This window comes from Mytilus galloprovincialis, chromosome 13 (genome assembly GCF_965363235.1).
Source record: "Mytilus galloprovincialis chromosome 13, xbMytGall1.hap1.1, whole genome shotgun sequence".
Taxonomy (NCBI): domain Eukaryota; kingdom Metazoa; phylum Mollusca; class Bivalvia; order Mytilida; family Mytilidae; genus Mytilus; species Mytilus galloprovincialis.
In genome coordinates, this window is record NC_134850.1 from 67,558,616 (window position 1) to 67,566,172 (window position 7,557).

Genomic DNA, 7,557 nt, shown 5'->3' on the forward strand with positions numbered 1-7,557 from the left:
GTTTTAGTGTGTTGTGAAGGTATGCATTCGATAGATAATATAACTCTTCATCTAATAATTTTTGTTTTGAAAAAATCATTTTAACATTTTAACATTTAAGGAGTTATCGAAGTTTTCATCGGCCGTTTTTGTGAAATATGTCAGGCATGACCTAGGATTATATATATTGAATACCAATTATCAGGTTTATTTTGCCTAGCCAGTCAAGGTCGTTAAAAACTTCCATTTGTTGTTGTTTATTAGGTCATTTGGTCTTTGATAGTTAGGAGTTATTAGTGATGGTACTAACCGCATACAAGTAAACTTGGCAAACAAACAAAATAAGATGTCTTTTGAAATATCAAAAAACAATGACGATATATTGTTTTAGAAAAAACCCGCTAAATAAACATTTTTCTTTTTGTTTGTAATAATTGAAGACAGTCGAGAAATATGAGAAATCTACATATATAGTTTGGAAATTTTAATTCAATAGACCACTTTCGAGTTCATCCGTCACCGGAAAAAAACTCGTCAATTATACGCGCCTTTATGACGTCATTTACCAGATAGAGGGGATCGCCTGTATCCCTGCACTATTAACGTTCATCAAGCGTCTTAGTGATCGTCATTATGCAGGATAAACTAGAAATAATGCTTGTTATATAGGTACTTAATAACAATTCCGAATGACAGTAGTGCTGATTGTCAATTTTGAGAATTCAATTTGCCGAATAATTCGTACAATATAGAAGTATAGTTTTCCAACCACTCGTTCAATATTGGAATGGAAGTGACGACGCCCCTTAACGCACAAATGACGTTCACTAAAACTAGAGTTTTTGACGGAAATGCATCGAACTCGAAAGTTGTCTATTCATTTAATTTCATTAACTTAATAGAAACAAAACATATCGTTATTTAATATTTTATTTGTATGGATTTTCGTACACTATATTTTATTTCAATTTCGTGCGATGAAAATTTTAGTTTTATTCTTGCTTCAAAAATTAGGAATTTTTATTATTAGATGTATTAACGACTAACTTCTTTCGATGACAGAAACCAACCCGCGTCAGCATACACTCCAAAATTCATTTTTGATGGGGGAGTGTTATGACGACAAACGCTCGAGAGCTGTAACCGAGGTGTTGAATAATGGACATTCATTTAACTGTCTCACGACTTTGGTACTGATTATGCTACCTGTCATCGTTATTACTACGTCAGAAACTCGTAGACTAGTACGCCATCATCGTTGTTAGCGAGCTAACCAACCTGGGCCTGAAAGTAGCCGTTGTGAAGTACAAAAGAAACATCAAAAGAGTAAACAAACCAAAAATAACTCAGCATAACCAAGATGGCCGCGCACCAAAATAGCGGCCTTCAACCTGTTGCTGATTACCAAGGATTTGTATAGTAAGTCTTACTATACAAATCCTTGTGATACCAACTGCAGAAAATATCTAAAGCTCACCAATTGCCCGCGGGATGTATATCCAGTCAATGTCGTTAAACACTTCCATCATCATCATGTTAAACCACGTACAACAAGATCAAAGCCACAAACATGATAAGCAGAAAAAAAGCATTATTATAGTCCATTTGCCAATTCCCGACCCTGTAATTAGATACCTTTTTTTAGTTGTCTCCATTATGAGGGACATTCATTTTTTTTTATTACAATGGAGAGCTAGCAGGAACAGCAAATTTACCTGTGCGTAATCTTAGATTTTGAAATCTTTTAATTACATTAATTTGTTGTTTAGATACATACTTACGACATCAGAATTATTGTTAAAAACTTCCAAGTGCTCCACGAAACCTCTTTCTAAATTATTAACATCTATTTTATCAGCAATCAAAGATGGGCTTTAAAGTTATTGTGAAACTGCCTATTCTAGAGGTGGCGTGAATCAGATGTGGATACTTAAAAATTCCAAAGATCTTTTAGAGTACATACAATCTAACTCTCTTTCATCTTGTAACAGTGTTAAAACATTTGACTTTTCTACTCTTTACACAAGTATTCCACATTCCAAACTAAAAGACGAAAGAGTTGGTATTACTTTGCTTCATAAAAAAGAATGGCCAACGTAGATACAAGTATCTTGTCTTAGGGAGGGATAAATCATACTTTGTAAAGAATCACTCTGATTCAGACAAAAAATTCTCTGAAACCGATATTATCAAGATGCTTGATTTCTTGATTGACAACATATTTGTAACGTTTGGAGGACGTGTTTTTCAACAGACTGTCGGCATCCAAATGGGAACAAACTGTGTCCCTCTACTTGCCGACTTGTTTCTTTATTATTATGAAGCTGACTTCATGCAGGAACTTCTTAGGAAGAAAGATAAGAAGTTAGCAATATCCTTTAACTCTACTTTCCGCTATATAGATGACGTTCTTTCACTAAACAATTCAAAATTTGGTGACTATGTGGAACGCATCTATCCCATCGAATTGGAGATAAAGGATACTACAGATACAGTTAAGTCGGCTTCATATCTTGACTTACATCTAGAAATTGAGAATGAGGGTCGGTTGAAAACAAAACTTTACGACAAAAGAGATGATTTCAGCTTTCCAATTGTGAACTTTCCATTTCTAAATAGCAACATTCCAGCAGCACCTGCATACGGGGTATATATCTCCCAATTGAAACGATATTCCCGTGCTTGCATTTCCTATCATGATTTTCTTGATAGAGGGTTACTGCTCACAAGGAAGCTATTAAACCAAGAGTTCCAAATGGTGAAGTTGAAATCATCCCTACGTAAATTTTACGGACGCCATCACGAGTTGGTTGACCGTTATGGAATAACCCTTTCATGAATGTGACCTACCGAATTAGACTATTTACTGGATTTGTAATCACATAAGCAACACAACGGGTGCCACATGTGGAGCAGGATCTGCTTACCCTTCCGGAGCACCTGAGATCACCCCTAGTTTTTGGTGGGGTTCGTGTTGTTTATTCTTTAGTTTTCTATGTTGTGTCATGTGTACTATTGTTTTTCTGTTTGTCTTTTTCATTTTTAGCCATGGCGTTGTCAGTTTATTTTAGATTTATGAGTTTGACTGTCCCTTTGGTATCTTTCGTCCCTCTTGTTGTTTAGATAAATACTTACGACATCAGAAATTATTTTTCATACAAAATTAGTTTAACCGCCGATACATCATTTTCAATCCATCATACTTTGCATTGGCATAAGCCAAATTTTCCGGTATGGAACCAGTCTCAGATAAACAAAGGGAAGTAATTTGTTTAAAAAGTTTGTAATAACAGAATCAAATCGGACCAAACATTTTGCCTTATTTTGCATTAGAAATGCACAGAAGACTAAGTTGATGATATACATGCATTGGTTTAAGAATGGGATAAACATTACTTTTAACGAGTGACTCACTTTAAATATTGGTTTTATCGTGCAAAAAACCAAAAAAGAAGACAATTTTCATTCCAAATGTAATTAAGATTAATTGTATCGATGTATACCACCAGGACCAGTGCATCTATCCATTTTCAATGATTTTAATCTGAGGAATCTGCTCTAATTTCTGCATGATGACATTTTCAACCTTTCAAGCAACTGTGAAGTGCTGCAATATATTTTTAAGCAGCACATAAACAGTTATTAGAGAGGTACTTTCAGCTGAAACGAGAAAATATATTAGTTTTGAAAAAACACTTTATACACTAAATAAAACATTTCAGTATCTCCTTTTATAATTTTTTTTAGTGTTATAATATTTTTTTTGAATTTTACATTTGTTAGAGATACATGAAGTACCGGTACCTTATCCCGGCCTCGTGTTTCTTGTTTGTACACCTGATTTCTCTCACAGTCTATTAAAAAATAAACAGGGACTAAATTTAAAGTCAGTCCGGAGATTTAAAAAAAAAAAATGTGTTCCAGGGTTCACGTTCCCCTTTTCTTGCCCACTCTTCATGTTCTTTGTATGTACTTCATGTCCAGGTAAATGAAATGTGAGGTGAATATCAATTAAGGTGTGATCAAGTATAAAAAATCAAATGACACTCTCTCTAAAAGAACAGATATTATGAAACCATATAACATTTTAGTTCCAGGAAAATATCTTAAGAAGGTGGAAATAAAATTATGTTATGTTTGTTCCAAAGAACTTATTACCATTCAAAGACTTGTTCCAGGGGGAACAAGTATTATGGGAACAACAATCATGTTCACACCACTATGAGAATAAAAAGTTTTCTGGCTTTTGGCTTCAGTTGGAAAAGTTTTAAGATCTGTCATACACTAGATGTGTAAAAGTTAAATGCATTTTGTGTTTCAGAAAGATAATTTCTACAGGGGCGGATTCAGCCATATACATTATTAGATAAAGAACTTGTGTTATGATGAATCTTGAAAAATAAGTGATGAAAACTGCATTAATATGACCTCAATTGGAGATATAACCCAGAGCCCAGAGGTGGATTTAAGGGGGAGCAGGGTGTTATTTCTGAACAATTGGTGGAATATAAAGGGAACACAGACGGATCAACCCATTTTAAAAAGGGGTTCCTAACCCAGGACAAAAAGGGGGGATTATATAGGGAACACAAAATCTTACCGCTTTTGAATCCGCCACTGTGGAATCACTGAAGAATGACTAGAGAGGGCCCCTACTTTATGAAAATTTCTAGATCCGCCAGGGTCTGTGATAAATTTAAATCTAAATAAGCTATTGTTATTTATTACATTAAGTAGGTCAACAGCTCATCTAGCTAATAAATATATTGTTGTGCCTTTTTATGTATATGGCTCGTTGTAGATTAACATCTAAGAAATAGTTAAATTCATGTTTATGATTTGTGTCATTATTGTTTCATTATTGTAACAATTATAAAAATCATTGTAATAACGTATTTAAGCACGTGAGATTCATTGCTATAAAAAAATAAACAGCTTACGCCCGACGTCTTGTGTGGAAGTTTTATGCAATAATCATAAATAGTTTCTGAGGAAGTTTTAAGCAATAACCATTTATTGTTTTTGAGACACGGCGGGACATGTGAACCCCCCCTTCCCACCCTGTTTTATTTTACAAATATCACTAAAATAAAATTTTGAATCAAACCAAAAAGTATACAGATCTTTAAATTAGTATAACAAAGAAGTGTGTACAGTTTCAAGCAATAATCATAAATTGTTTTTGAGCTACGGCGCGACATGTAAAAAAAACCCACCCCTTTTTAACAAAATACTCAATAACTCAAAAATAAAATGTTGAGTCATCACCAAAAAGTATACAGATCTTTAGATTAATATAACAAAGAAGTGTGTAAAGTTTTAAGCAATAATCATAAATCGTTTTTGAGATACGGCGCGACATGTAAAAAAACCCTCCCCCTTTTAACAAAATACTAAAAAACTCAAAAAAGAAATTTTGAATCATCACCAAAAAGTATACAGATATTAAGGTTAATATAACTAAGAAGTGTGTAAAGTTTTAAGCAATAATCAAGAAACGTTTTTGAGATACGGTGCGACATGTGAAAAAAAGCACACCCCTGTTTTAGTTACAAAGTGCCGTAACTCAAAAAGTTTAAATCTTATTTTCACCAAAAAGTATACAGATCATTTGACCATCATAAGAAACAACTATATTAAGTTTCATGAAATTTGGATAAGTCGTTCTCAAGTAACGGTGCGACATGTTTACGCCGGACAGACGGACAGACGGACGGACAGACGGACGGACACCAGACATTTGTATACCATAATACGTCCCGTCAAAATTTTGACGGGCGTATAAAAAACCTTTTAACGAGGCGTATATCGGTTTATTAAATATATCTTTTTAAACTAAGAAAGTTGGTTTTACTTAATTTAAACAAAACATTAAGGTATCTTACACTTTATCTATTTCATAAATAAAAAGCAATATATATATAATTATATATCGTTACAGTTTATGTATAGAGGGGAAATGCATACTTAAACCCCGTGCCTACTTTGGTGTTTGTACACCTGATTTCTCTAATATGACCTCAATTGGAGATATAACCCAGAGCCCAGAGGTAGATTTAAGGGGGTGCAGGGAACTATTTCTGAAAAATTGGTTGAATATAAAGGAAACACAGGCGGATCAAGCCATATTAAAAAGGGGTTCCTAACCCAGGACAAAAAAGGGGGGATTATATAGGGAACACACAATCTTACCGCTTTTGAATCCGCCACTGTGGAATCACTGAATAATGACTAGAGAGGGCCCCTACTTTATGAAAATTTCTAGATCCGCCAGGGTCTATGATAAATTTAAATCTAAATAAGCTATTGTTATTTATTACGTTAAGTAGGTCAACAGCTCATCTAGCTAATAAATATATTGTTGTGCCTTTTTATGTATATGGCTCTGATCTGGTTGTAGATTAACATCTAAGAAATAGTTAAATTCATGTTTATGATTTGTGTCATTATTGTTTCAGTATTGTAACAACTATAAAAATCATTGTAATAACGTATTTAATCACGTGAGATTCATTGCTATAAAAAAAAACTTTTAACGAGGCGTATATCGGTTTATTAAATATATCTTTTTAAACTAAGAAAGTTGGTTTTACTTAATTTAAACAAAAAATTAAGGTATCTTACACTTTATCTATTTCATAAATAAAAAGCAATACATATATAAAAATATATCGTTACAGTTTATGTATAGAGGGAAATGCATACTTAAACCCCGTGCCTACTTTGGTGTTTGTACACCTGATTTCTCTAATATGACCTCAATTGGAGATATAACCCAGAGCCCAGAGGTAGATTTAAGGGGACGCAGGGTTCTATTTCTGAAAAGTGGTTAAATATTAAGGGAACACAGGCGGACCATTTTAAAAAGGGGTTCCCAATCCAGGACAAAAAAGGGGGGATTATATAGGGAACACAAAATCTTACCGCTTTTGAATCCGCCACTGTGGAATCATTGAAAGTTGACTAGAGAGGGCCCCTACTTTATGAAAATTTCTAGATCCGCCAGGGTCTGTGATAAATTTAAATGTAAATAAGCTATTGTTATTTATTACGTTAAGTAGGTCAAGAGCTCATCTAGCCAAAAATAACAACTAAATGCATTTAATACCTATCTATTATATCTATTATACTGACAATAAACAAATAATACAAATAAAATCCTATTTGGAATTTTCATACCTTGATAAACTCGTAATATAGTGTAAATCTCAAAATATATAACTTCCATTTTCTACAGACTGTACATGATATCAAATGTCCTACACATTACATGTGACGTATTTAATCACGTGAGATTCATTGCTAGAAAAGAAAACCCTTTTAACGAGGCGTATATATCGGTTTATTAAATATATCTTTTTAACTAAGAAAGTTGGCTTTATATAATTTAACCAAAAATTAAGGTATTTTACACTTTATCTATTTCATAAATAAAAAGCAATATATATATCAGTTTAAATGAGAAATATATGATTAAAGACCGTGCACTCTTAAGTTATATGTTTGAAGCAAGCGCATAAGTCATCATATATACGTCTTGAAATTTCGAAGTGTCGGCATTTCACGAAAATAAACGCA

At 33.3% G+C, this 7,557-nt stretch overlaps 1 long non-coding RNA gene across 1 annotated transcript; it reads right to left on the minus strand.

Moving 5' to 3' along the window:
- Window positions 1-3,438: 3,438 nt before the first annotated feature.
- Window positions 3,439-7,238, minus strand: LOC143057691 (uncharacterized). The gene is made up of 2 exons (XR_012972793.1): window positions 7,159-7,238; window positions 3,439-3,639 (listed from the first exon to the last, which is right to left on the minus strand). It is a non-coding gene; the product is annotated as an uncharacterized LOC143057691 (long non-coding RNA).
- Between the last annotated feature and the right edge of the window lie 319 nt (window positions 7,239-7,557).